Source organism: Palaemon carinicauda, chromosome 40 (assembly GCF_036898095.1).
Source record: "Palaemon carinicauda isolate YSFRI2023 chromosome 40, ASM3689809v2, whole genome shotgun sequence".
In the NCBI taxonomy this organism is placed as follows: Eukaryota; Metazoa; Arthropoda; class Malacostraca; order Decapoda; family Palaemonidae; genus Palaemon; species Palaemon carinicauda.
This window is the reverse complement of record NC_090764.1, coordinates 7,770,287-7,784,481: the sequence shown is the minus strand read 5'-3', so window position 1 is coordinate 7,784,481 and position 14,195 is coordinate 7,770,287. Positions and strand designations below refer to the sequence as shown.

General features: G+C 38.3%; 1 long non-coding RNA gene across 1 annotated transcript in view; it reads right to left on the bottom strand.

Annotated features, from left to right (window-relative positions):
* LOC137631526 (uncharacterized) overlaps positions 1-14,195 on the bottom strand; it is a 353,676-nt gene that overhangs the window by 281,706 nt on the left and 57,775 nt on the right. The window contains exon 3 of the long non-coding RNA XR_011041904.1: positions 12,864-12,898. This is a non-coding gene — a long non-coding RNA (uncharacterized lncRNA). The remainder of the gene's footprint in view (positions 1-12,863; positions 12,899-14,195) is intronic.

Below are 14,195 nucleotides of genomic sequence, written 5' to 3'. Positions count from 1 at the left end.
TATATATACATATACAATTATATACATATATATAATATATATGCAAATATTTATAAACATATATAATATACATTATATATACACACACATATATATATATATATATATATATATATATATATATATATATATATATATATATATATACATATATATATATACAGTATATACTAACCATATAACCACTTTTTTTAAAATTCCTTTATTCAAATGGTACGAATCGCAATTCCATTAACATACATAATCTAACAGTATTTATTTTTACAGCACATATTTCACTTTTATGACATTGTGCTCCCACTGCAAAGACATGCTATCCAACAAAGATCACATAGAGAGAATGCTATATATTTCACTATCTGGTACTGGATATAAGCTTTCATTCATTTGAAGAGTACTGACGATTAAACTTTTAGTAGTCTGTTGGATGCATAGTTCTATTACTTCACCTTGTAGCCATAAATATTTGATTCGCAGCTATTCCAAACCGTATCTCTAACGTCAGTTGAGAGAGAGAGAGAGAGAGAGAGAGAGAGAGAGAGAGAGAGAGAGAGAGAGAGAGAGCAAAAAAAGGGGCAATTGAGAGAGAGAGAGAGAGAGAGAGAGAGAGAGAGAGAGAGAGAGAGAGAGAGAGAGCAGAGAGAGAGAGAGAGGAGAGAGAGAGAGAGAGAGAGAGAGAGAGAGAGAGAGAGAGAGAGAGAGCTTTGCTTCTCAAACTAGAGTTTAAAAGCATTTACTGAAAAATTCTTTTTCATTCGACTAACGCAAAGGAACAATTATCTTGATAACTTCATTCTTTCACAGCTGTGTCGGACGTATAGCCAAAGTTTTTTTCCACAAGGTTTTAATTAATTTTACCTGGGTAAACAGCTTGATAATGCAACATGCAATCGAGGTGAGAGAGAGAGAGAGAGAGAGAGAGAGAGAGAGAGAGAGAGAGAGAGAGAGAGAGAGAGAGAGATTAGAATCCAGTCAAACTTTTCCCATTTACCCAACCCAATTAAACTTCTTCACACCAGGTGACTTGCTGTCTTCAGACGGATGGACGTTGGGGAATCGAGTATGAGACTTCTGGGGCAACGAAAAGCTTATATATATAAAGTGAATAAACTATTATAACTATTAGAAGTGCGGAGAAGAAGAGTGGATTTAGTGTGAAAACTAGACTATAGGGGTTAATCTCTGCACTGTAATTGTTCAGTGGCTACTTTCCACTTAGTAAGGGACAGAAGAGACTTTTTAGCTTTGAAAGGGGTTAACCACTGCACTGTAATTGTTCAGTGGCTACTTTCCACTTGGTAAAGGGTAGAAAGGGTAGACGAGGATCTTTAGGCCTGGTAAGCAGCTCCTCTAGAAGAAGGACACTAAAAAATAAACCATTGTTCTCTAGTCTTGGGTAGGGCCATAGCCTCTGTTCCATGGTCTTCCACTGCCTTGAGTTAAGAGTTCTCTTGCTAGAAGAGTGGGGTCAGTGTGAAAACTAGACTAAAGGGGTTAACCACAGCACTGTAATTGTTCAATGGCTATTTTCCACTTGGCAAGGGTAGAAAAGACTATTTAACTTTGATAAACAGCTCTTCTAGGAGAAGGAAAAGCCAAAATCAAATCATTTTCTCTAGTCTTGGGTAGGGCCATAGCCTCTGTACCATGGTCTTCCAATGTCTTGTGTTAGAGTTCTCTAGCTAGAAGAGTGGGGTCAGTGTGAAAACTATACTGAAGGGGTTAACCACTGCATTGTAATTGTTCAGTGGCTACTTTTAATAATACCTTGTTTTTACTAGGTAAGGGTAGAAGAGACTTTTTTAGCTTTGAAAGGGGTTAACCACTGCACTGTAATTGTTCAGTGGCTACTTTCCACTTGGTTAGGGTAGAAGAGACTCTTTAGCTATAGTAAGTAGCTCTTTTAGGATACTAAACACTCAAACCATTTTTCTTTAGTCTTGGCCCTACCTCTGTACCATGGTCTTCCACTGCCTTGAGTTAGAGGTCTTTAGCAAGAAGAGAGAGGTCAGTGTGAAAACTAGACTATAGGGGTTAACCACTGTACTGTAATTGTTCAGTGGTTACTTTCCACTTGGTTAGGGTAGAAGAGATTTTTAGGCCTGGTAAGCAGCTCATCTAGTAGGACACGCCAAAATCAAACCATTGTTCTCTAGTCTTGGGTAGGAACATAGCCTCTGTACCATGGTCTTCCACTGCCTTGAGTTAAGAGTTCTCTTGTTTGGGGATACACTCAGGTACACTATTCTATCTATTTTCTTATTTATTTTCCTTAATTAATTTACAAAATTAAGAAATTTATAAATTTATAATATTATCTGATAATAAAAAGCTAAAAACAAACACTTTCTCACAATGTTACGGAACTTGGATTGACTGTCTCTTCAGAGATTTCAAAAACTCAGTTGCAATCTATTTGATGATCAGCGTATCCGTTTACCAAACCTATTTCTGTTTTCATATAGAGCGTGGATACACAGGTACGAAAAAATATTTTCGAGAAAGACTTCTAATTTCTCCATTCTTATGGATAGAGGATCGAAAATTTCAGTCTTTATTATCCTGAATAATTGGAAAGATGATATGTGCCCATATTTTCACCATCTTTTTTATCTCGCATCCCTCAAAAGACTAGACAAAATTTTATGGTATCAAGAATGGAATTTTCTCTTTAAAAATATTTTACTTTCAGGAAAAAAACTCTTTAAAGGGAATTGAAGAGCTATGATGCGAACATTGATATTTGACAGAATACAGTTTTTATATCTTATTTTTTTTTTTATCGTTAGAGAACCTGAGATTTAAAAAAAAAAAAATATCCACGCCCATATTGTCCATAATTGTTACATTTGCTTTCATGTGGCAATATCAGACATAATTAGACAAAAGTCAATATTAGAGAAATAAATGAGTTTTAATATAAATAATGAAAAGAGGGAGTATGTCTTTGAGTTTTCAGTTGTACAACCCCCCCCCCCAAAAAAAAAAATTATTCCATGCATAGTAAACAAGTCTCTGTATATATTATAAAAGGTGACGTTTCCCATAACCAAAAACTTACTTCTGTTAAGCGCGATTGAGGTTAACTGCCAAATCTAGAAAGAAACTAATGTCAACTAACTTGGAGCTCATATACGAATTATGACAAAATGCTGAAATTTTCACGGTGGTAAAAACTATCACCCTTGAAAATGCACCAACCAAATGGCAAGTGTTCTATTTTACGAATCCAACATTACTGTTATCAATACTTAACTTTCCAAACTATTTCCTACCATGGTTAGCTACCTGACCTCATTCTTCTTTCACCCACATTTCACATTAGATAAATAATAGTATTTAAGCCGTAGCCAGGTGTAAATATATTATAACACAGGGTAATAATGAAATTGTTAACTGGAAAACTATTCCAGAGAATCTCTGGAAATGTAGCAGAAATACCTAAAGAATAATTGAATGCAACAACGTTCTTGGTCTCAAGGGTACTGTGGACAGGCTTTCCATCCATTGTGATTCCTTGTATTTCAGAAAATGATTCACGGCATTTGTATAGAGACAAGTTGCCGTCTCCTTTCAACGCATTTATACGTTAATTACTTTTGTATCCAGTATTCTGTATTTATTAACGAGTATTCGTTTCACATAATTCCTCCCTCGGACGTCTAATGCTACTTCCATTTTATCCCACATGGAGTAATCAGATTTTTTTTGGTGTACCCCACATGTATCGTACACACTCGAACATTTTAACGGTATTTTTTTTTTCATGTAACTGACTTTATTTAGACGGAGCATGAGTATGTATACAACTCGTTCCAGTTAAAAACGGCACAAAATTTCAAACAATGATGCAGGAACATACAGCCACGAACAGGTTAGTTACTTTTGTATCCAATATTCTGTATTCATTGACGAGTATTCGTTTAATATAATCTCTCCCTCGTACGTTTAAATAACAGAGAATTCTATTTCAATTTAATTCCACATGGAATAATCAGATTTTTGTTGGTGTACCGCACATGTATCATACACACTCGAACACTGTAACGGTATTTCAGTTTTTTCTTATGTAACTGACTTTATTTGGAGGGAGCATGAGTATATATACAACTCGTTCCAGTCAAAAAACGGCACAAAAATTCAAACACAATGATGCATGATGCAGGAACATACAGGCGTAAACAGATTATTAGTGAGAGGGGAAGAGCGATAATGATAATCTACAAAAACAGAAATACCGCTACAGTATACGAGCGTGTGTGATACACGTGCGGTACAATGAAACCGGTAGCCACATACACAAATGAAATACAGAACTAGAAGGAAAAATCAGGACTAAAAACAAAAGGTTTGTTATACAAAATAGCGTCCCATCCTATGAGAGACTATTACTGCACAATTCAAATTCAATTAATTTGAGAAAACCGAAGGATTTTGAACAACATCGATCATTTATGAATTACCGGGAGTTTGAAGAATATCGTTTCTAGAAATCAATCACACTCTAATCTTCTCTTCAGCTTTCTCTTATTCAAAAGAAAACATGAAAAATACATGAGGTAAAAAATCTTGATTATTTCTATTCTATCTACGGTATTTTACATACTAATGAAAGTCAAAATATGAGCGACATATCATCATAGGAGAAAGTGCTTCATCAATTTAAAAAATTATCTAATTCGTTTTTATACCAATTTCTCAGATACAGTTGGACACAGCATTTCCTGGCATAACTCTCTCTCTCTGATGAACGTCACCCTGTCACACCCTTACTGCACGGAGAGTGCCTGCATTTAGCCCCATCCACCACCTCAACCATTTCTCACGACAGCATTTGTTTGGTGACATTGTGCCATTCCTCAGAGCGAAGTGTGCCAGGGATTCCTGCTTCCAACTGTATATCATTAGATCCTATTCTACTGGCACCCAAAACTTCCCACATTGCGCAGTCTTGCGCCAACAGGAAACAGCCATAATCATACCCAAAACTAAACTCAGCAGCGCTTTAAAAAGTCTAATCCAAAATTGGTCACCAGTCCTTGAAAAAATTAGTATTTTTTTTGTTTTCTTCAAATATTTTATTTTGAAATGATTACTGACTTTTTATGGGCATTGAAACAAACACACAAATCTTGTTTTCAGAAAGTCTACTGGCGTAGAAATAAAAAATCTTTCATGACTCCGCAATCGGAGGTTGCGCTCTTTCAAACAGAATAGAAACAGGAAAAATCCTTTTCTTGGGCAAACCTTCATTGCGGCACATACTAAAGAAGTAAATAATTTACAGTGGTTGAAACTGGAGTAAAATCGTTCGCCAAAGAGATAAAAGACTTAAAAATAGCAAATGTAGTTTCTCGAGAAGCCAGATTACAAGAAGATCTGAAGAATGATTATCTCGAAGCGTTGTAAAACTATAGAGGCTAAGCAGTAAGTGCGAGTGGTGGTCTAGCCAGTATTTGTAGCTGTGGGAGAAGCATTTTAAACCTTGCTGGTAATGAGGAAAATATTTTGAGAAAGATTTTCATTTAATAAGGAATTTCGAATACACAACAACAATAACAACAATAACAAATGCATCAGTTTCTAGTCCACTTCAGGACAACGACCTCAGACATGTAAATTCATGTCTGGGCTTTCGCCAGTTTTCAACACCAAGCTGGCCAGTGCAGATTGAGAATTGTGGGAGATTTTCATCTAATTGCACACAGCAAACCAACCTAGTATGGGTGCCCTGACTAGTACAACTTTGCTGATCATGGCGATACGCCAACCCTTTCACCAGGTTAAGGTATATAGTTTATATAGGAAATATTTTAATGTTACTGTTCTTAAAATATTTTATATTTTCCTTGTTTCCTTTCCTCATTGGGCTATTTTCCATGTTGGAGCCCCTGGGCTTATAACATCCTGCTTTTCAAACTAGGGTCGTAACTTAGCAAGTAATGATAATAATATTGATAATACCCCTTCAGAAAGTGTATTCTCAAAATATTCAATAACAAATTGTATACAAGTATTATTATTATTATTATTAATTGCTAAGCTACAACCCTAGTTGGAAAAGAAGAATTATATAAGCCCAGGGCCTCCAACAGGGAAAATAGCCCAGTGAGGAAAGGAAACAAGGTAAAAAAATATTTTAAGAACAGTAACATTAAAATAAATATCTCATATAAATTCATATAAAGCGAGAACTTACAGATAAGCAAAGAAACAGATATCGAAACATGTGAAATAATTATTCCCCAGATTAAAACTGATTTAACTGCGAAAGTATTCTCGTGAAAGATATTAGTTGCAAACGTCTCGTGTATATTCCACTGGAAGTAAATAATATTCCTGATCATGTGGAGCAGTAAAATGCTTTTCTGTTTGCTTTACACTTGAAAAAAGAGAACCTCTTGAATTATATGATAAGCAGAACCCTCTCATATCTCTCTCTCTCTCTCTCTCTCTCTCTCTCTCTCTCTCTCTCTCTCTCTCTCTCTCTCTCTCTCCTTCGTAACTGTCAGGAGACGGATTCAGATTTATACTTGTTTTCTTACATGAATAATATATAATTCCTTAATTTTCATGAAAGACAAACTCTCTCTCTCTCTCTCTCTCTCTCTCTCTCTCTCTCTCTCTCTCTCTCTCTCTCTCTCTCTCTCTCTCTCTCTCTCTCTCTCCTTCGTAACCGTCATGAGATGGATTCAGTTATTTCTTACATGTATGTATAATTCTTCCTTAATTTACATGTAAGACACTCTCCCTCTCTCTCTCTCTCTCCTCTCTCTCTCTCTCTCTCTCTCTCTCTCTCTCCTCTCTCTCTCTCTCTCTCTCTCTCTCACACACACACACTGAGTAAAATAACATCATAAGAAAAAGCTCTTCATAATTTCGAAAACAATATCGATTCCATATTACGCTAACATCTCACGGACATCATCAGAACCCATTGCTGCTACTTGCGCCAAAACTTCCCACATTGCGCCGCCCTGCGCCATCTGGAAACGGCCACAATCAATCCCAAAACTAACCTCGGCAGTGCTTTGAGAAACCCCAATACCAAATTGGGTTTCTGTCCTTGAAATGGAATTCAATTATTTCTTTTTCCTCAGCAATTTATTTTTCAATTTCAAAGGTATTACAGACTTTTTTAACTCGTTGCTTTATAGCAAACATAAATCATTCCTTCAGAGAGTTTATTGGTTTAAAAAATAAGACTCTTTAATGACTCCGATATCAATGGATGTGTTCGTTCAGTCTGATATTGATCTAAACACAAAACAGAAACGGGAAAAAATCACTTAGAAAATCCCTTGCTGAGGCGAACCTTCATTACGGTAGAGATTAAAGAGGTAAAAGCTATATACGCTTTTATTCTTGATTTACTAGCGGTTGAAACTTGCTAGCAAAATCCTTCTCCTGAAAGTAAGAAAAGACCGACAAAATAAATAGCAAACGCAACTCCTCAAGACGTGAGATTACTTGAAGATCTCCGGAGTGATTACTGCTAATGAGGAAAATATTCCGAGACTTTTTTTTTATTAGAAACTTCGGATATACAAACGTAATTAAATCGGGTTTATATTTCAGGTTATCGGAATACTCAACAACAATTATAATGTATGTGAAGAGATATATGCGCATATTTAGAGATACACAAACACAAATAGATATAGGAGAGTATATTTGTGTGTGTGTGGCAGAGTGGTATTGGCAATGGTAAACATGTATCCTGGACCAGGGTTCGAAACCCGGCCAGTCAGATACTATAGTCATTGAGTGATTTCGCCTGGGGCTCTGATCCCGAGGTCGTTAAGAGAATCCAGACTTTAATGTATTAATACATATGGCTTATTTGAAATATATATATATATATATATATATATATATATATATTTATATATATACATATATATATACACCGTACATACATACATACATACATACATACATACAAAGCTCTAGAAGAGTTGGAAGACCAAGGCCTACATGGCTGAGGACCATGAAGCGTGAAGATGATGAATAAAGAAGTATTGATTTAAAACCTGAAGATAGAGACGACTGTCTAAATCTAACAAAGGCCTTTTCCTTCAATAGGCGTAAGATATATATATATATATATATATATATATATATATATATATATATATATATATATATATATATATATATACATATACAAATAACAGCAGCAAATGCAGCCGTTTCTAATCAAATGTAGGACAAAGGCCTCAGACATGTCTTTATTCGTGTCTGGAGTTTGGCCATTTCATCACGACGCCGGCCACTGAGAATTGGTAATGGAGGGAGACTTTAGTTAGAACATTCACAGTTAAACAACCTAGTATGGATGGCCTGACTAGTACAGCTTTGCTGATCATGGTGATACCCAATGACTTTCCCCACGTTAAGGTATCACCACTTGGAAAGGGTGATACACATAAACAAAAAAATTTTATATATTTATATCCTGTATAGTGTATGTGTGTAACACTGTATGAATATGTATTATAAATATTACGATTGATCTTGTCTTTAAAACTGACAAAAATCCCAAAACCATCCATGTAATATTAAAAGGAACATTATGGATACAAACAAAGTAAACTCCCTACAGGTATTTACTTTGACAGTTCGTATACCTCACATTAAATATTCATATACCTTTGATATGAAATCTCTTATTCGTTTCTTTCGAAGATTTTTTTTCATATTCTTATCTATATGAATATTTTATTAAGAAAATACATAATACAGTTGGTAAATATTATCCATCTTCTACCTCCTTCTCAACAAACAAAATCCCTCCAGATTTTAGCTCTGGGGAAATGCTTAAAGTTGGACGCTTCCTACTCGATAAAGGCTTCAAGGAGACAGGATGGCATAAATGATGATATTCCCTTGTATTATTAAAGTTCAACTCGCCAAAGCTTTTCCCAGGTGGCGTCTATGGCATCTTGGGATATGCTTTCCCCACCTAGTATCATATTTGTTTTTGGGCAGGGGCTGTCAAAAAAGAATAAAAAAAAAAAATAACTAAAATAAAAAACTAGTATTTTTTTATATTTCAGCTACCGAAAAAAGATCAGATATCACAGCTTGTTTTTTTGGGGTAGGAGTTTTTGAAAAAAAAAAAAAAAAAGAATAAGAAAAATCGAATATTTTATATTTCAGCTACCCAAAAAGACCTGGTATCATACTTTGTTTTTTGGGTAGGAGTTTTAAAAAAAAATAATAATAAAAATTCAATATTTTATATTCTAGCTACCCAAAAAGACCTGATACTTTGTATTTTTGGGTAGGAGTTTTTGAAAAATATATAAGAAATGAAATATTCTATATTTCAGCTTCCCAAAAAGACCTTATCTTAGCTTGTTTTTGGGTGAGCGTTTTTGAAAAAAAAAACGAATAAAAAAAAGAAATAAAAGAAAACTAGTACTGCCGTTTTATATTCTTAACTACAGAATAAAAAGCATGACAGACTTAGTAATTTTTTTTCTCTTGCCAGACCTCAAACATAAGGTCAAGAAGCCAATATAATAAATACAAACACTTAAAGTTCAAGATGAGAGCTCAAAGTTTAGGATTCAAATTAAAGGTGTCTAAAGGTTAAAGGTGTCTGGTTTCAGTTCCAGTTCCATCAGAATAGATGCTCACCAGAACGTCAGTCGGGCAAGCCCAACCCCCCACTGTGGTGCCCTACCACAGCAGTAGCCTCCCCAGTAAACAGCTTAAACTCACGGCCCTGGGCGGGGATCGATCTCTTGCCACGCGAACGCGAGGCAAACACGTTACCACTGTACTAGCCAAGATTTTATTTATTGTCTATTACTGTAAACTCCTCTGAATAAGTAAATCAACTTTCCATTGCTATCCCGTCATATAGCTCATGCTAGTTTAGTTTTCTCGAAATTTATAGATGCTGGAGGATTAAAATCTTCAAACCCTTTATTCCAGGGGGATTACAGCGTCTGGAAATCTATAACCATTACAGGTGTAGTATAAAGGAATTTGATACATAGCTGATCACATAAGCATAAGCTGTTTGAAGTGTATAGTCATTCCAGATAGATTTCGCCTTCCGGAAAATAAATAAGCCTCCTTGATAGCTTGCAGGATTCCTTTTAAATGTCAATTGGTTACAGTGTAGCAGTCTTATGTCAGTACTAGTTATAAATTCTTTGTGGATCAAGGATTTAGGCATAAAATTTACTTCCTATTACCATGTTCCACACGCCATCTTTTCTGTTAGGATATTAAGTTTTGAAATTTAAAAATCAATAATCTTATTACGTGGATTTTAAGTTACGACCCTATAAAAATTCTCAAAGAATACCTAAACTGGAGTTTCATATTACTAAAATCACCATGTAGTATTGCATATCTATAAAGTGCTCTTTCATAATTTTTTTACCCTTAGCACAACACTTACACCCTTTAAAATAACCACCCACCCCTCCAAATTGACATCCAACTGATCCATTCAAACAATACTAACAGAATCACCTATTTCATGTTCTAATTTATCTGAATCAAGATCTAGATATTAATCTCTGGCACAGTCGTTCAATTAGTTCGTTATGCATGTTGCATAAGGTTTTTCATAATTCTGACCATCCTTTACATTCAGATCTTCCCGGACAGTTCCATCCGGTTCGTAATACTAGCCATGCAGTCAGTTCTAATAGTCAGGCCTTCTCCATCATGAGGCTCTATACTACACAGTATTTTAGAAGTTTTATTCCAGCTGTGACCAAGTTATGGAATGATCTTCCTAATCGGGTAGTTGGCCCCAAGAAAAAACCCATGGCCTGCGTTTCACCCCAGAAATAAGCACAGCCTGCGTCGGACCCAAGAAAAATCCCACGCCTTGCGTCAGCCCCTAAAATACCCCAGTCTCCGTCGTTCCTCCCAAAAACTCCACGGCCTGCATTTGCATCCCTAGAATACCCCACGGCCTGCATCGGTCCCCCCTAAAATACCCCACAGCCTGCGTCAGTCCCCCCTAAAATACTCCTCAGCCTGCGTCGGTCCCCCCTAAAATACTCCTCAGCCTGCGTCGGTCCCCACCAAAATAAACCACGGCCTGCGTCAGTCCCACCCTAGAATACCCCCACGGCCTGCGTCGGTCCCCCCTAAAATACCCCACGACCTGCATCGGTCCCCCCTAAAATACCACACGGCCTACATCAGTCCCCCCTAAAAAACCCCACGGCCTGCATCAGTCCCTCCTAAAATACCCCACGGCCTGCATTGGTCCCCCCTAAAATACCCCACGGCCTGCATCGGTTCCCCCTAAAAAACCCAAAGCCTGCGTCTGCAACCCCGAAAAAACCCAAAGGCTGAGTCACCCCCCCAAAAAAACCCAAAGCCTGCGTCGACCCAAAAAAAAACCCAAAGTCTGCGTTGGCCCTCCCCAAAACCCCAAAGAATGCGTCAGCCCCCCAAAAACCCCCAAAGCCTGTTTCGGCCCCCCAAAAAAACCCAAAGCCTGCGTCAGCTCCCAAAAAACCCCAAAGCCTGCGTCGGCCTCCCAATATACTCCAAAGCCTGTGTCAGGTCCCTCAATAAACCCCAAAGCCTGCGTCAGCCCAACAATAAACCCAAAGCCTGCGTCAGCCCAACAATAAACCCCAAAGACTGCGTCAGCCCCCAAAAAACCCCAAAGCCTGCGTCAGCCCCCCAAAAAACCCCAAGCCGACGTCGGCCCCCACAAAGCCTGCGTTGGCGCCCAAAAAAAACCCAAAGCCTGCGTCGCGCCCCCAATAAACTCCAACGCCTACGTCGACCCCCCAACAATAAACCCCAAAGACTGCGTCAGCCCCCAAAAAACCCCAAAGCCTGCGTCAGCCCCCCAAAAAACCCCAAGCCGACGTCGGCCCCCACAAAGCCTGCGTTAGCGCCCCAAAAAAACCCAAAGCCTGTGTCGCGCCCCCAATAAACTCCAACGCCTACGTCGACCCCCAAGAAACCCAACGCCTGGGTCAACCCCCCAAAAAACCCTCAACGCCTGCGTAGGCCCCCCAAAAAACACAATGCCTGCGTGGGCCCCCCAATAAAACACAACGCCTGCGTCTGCCCCCCAATAAACGTCAACGGCTGCGTCGGCCCCCCCAAAAACCGCAACGCCTACTTCAGTCCTCAAAAAAACCGCAATGCCTGCGTTGGCCCCCCCAAAATACGCAACGCCCGCGTCTCTGCCCAAAAAAAAGACGACTGTGTCAGCCCCCCCAAAAAAACCTCAACGCTTGCTTCGGCCCCCCTAAAAAACACAACGCCTGCGTCGGCCTCCCAATAAACGCCAATGCCTGCATCGGCCCCCCCAAAAACCGCAATGCCTGCGTCAGCCCCCGCAAAAACACCCAACGCCTGCATCAGCCCCAAAAATCACAGGGTCTGCGTCGGACCCTCAAAAACACAGGGCCCGCGCCGTGCCCCCAAAAACCCCAGGGCCTGCGTTGGGCCCCAAAAAAACCCTCAGTGCCTGCGTCGGTTTTCCAAAAAAGCCCCAAGGCCTGTGTCGGCCCTCCAAAAAAGCCCCAAGACCAGCGACCACTAGCCCCTAAGCACCCACAGGCTACGTCAGCCCCCCAAAAGAAACTCCACGGGCTGCATCGGGCCTATGCAAAAGAACCCCACGGGCTGCGTCCACACCCCCCCCCCCCACAAAAAAATAACCACGGGCTGCGTCGGCCTACCCAAAAGAACCCCACGGGTTGCGTGAGCCCCCCCCCCCCCCCCAAAAAAAAAAAAAAAAAAAACATGGGCTGGCTCAGCCCCCCAAAAGAAGCCCCACGGGCTGCATCGCCCACCCTCCAAAGAACAGATTATTGAAAAAACAAATACAAAGGTTAAACTAAAATAGGGTTACTCACATTATCAGCAGGTCTTGTACTGCATCTCCATACTTCTGAAATAAAGTTAAAAATACAATGCCATTGCAATAAAGTAAAGTGAAACTTCATTAAACAACTTCAAATGTTTAAAATAATTTGACAAATCTTTAATAAATTCTAATTATAACACAAGTATTTTATTCCTATTTGTTTTACATCCAAACTTAATAACAATAGGGGAACTTCCTTTAGAATATATAGAATAACAAAAGGTAGACATCTAAGAACCACCCAGTAAGGCTGGCACGCGTCGAGCTTTAGATTAAGTTTTGTAACTCTCATCAGCTTACATGAAAAAAAAGATTGAGGAAAAGTTAAGTACAGATAAATCCTAAAAGACATTGCGAAGTAGTCTCTAGTTTGTATAAGATAAAAAAAAAATGACAGATACATTATCATTTTACCCTATCCATAGAGTAACAAAATACTATAGCCTACGTGAGAAATTATTTTAGGTTTAGCTACCGTATTTTGACATTACCATAACTTTTAATCTGTAATTATGACAGTTCTTTACCAGACATTCTGGTAACCAAAGATTTCCATTCATTGTCGATCTGAAGAGCGGTAATTTACCATATTAGGATTCAGATTTAAAACTTCAAGAGTTTCGCAATCCGATAGCTTGAAAGAAATTAAGATAAGTTCATTCTGTAAATACTTTACTGCAAATTTAATATCGCATACTTGCAAAAAAAAAAGCATTATACTTCTGAGTGATATCTCGACTGAAATTGAGACAATTGTTTATTTTCTTGAGAATACCAATTGTCATATCAGGAATTTTTTTTATATATATTTTCATTCCTTAGCTTTTAAACCTTCATTCCCCAGTCTCACAGTTGGATTCTAATTTCTTTTTCTTAGAGAGAGAGAGAGAGAGAGAGAGAGAGAGAGAGAGAGAGAGAGAGAGAGAGAGAGAGAGAGAGAGAGAGAGAGAGAATCCAAAGGAAAGATTGTTACACGAATTGATTTACTAGAATGAAGTTATGAGGAAACAGCGGAATGGTGTGGGGGAGAGGAGAGAGGAGGAGGCGGCAGCATTTGAAAGTTCATCTCATGAGAAATGAAGAAAAAAGGCCATTCTTACACTGATCCCTTTGCTACATAATCTATCATTCATTGTCTATGTTAATATACACAATTCCTATGACTAAATTACTTACGTTGAACTTCGACGGTTGCAGTCACCAAACAACGATTTAACACAAACGCCACACCGTCGCACGACACAATTAACACTTCGATAGTCAAACTAGCAATGAATACTCGACTATCGACAAACGAAGCCTGAAAAACGTAAACAATTTC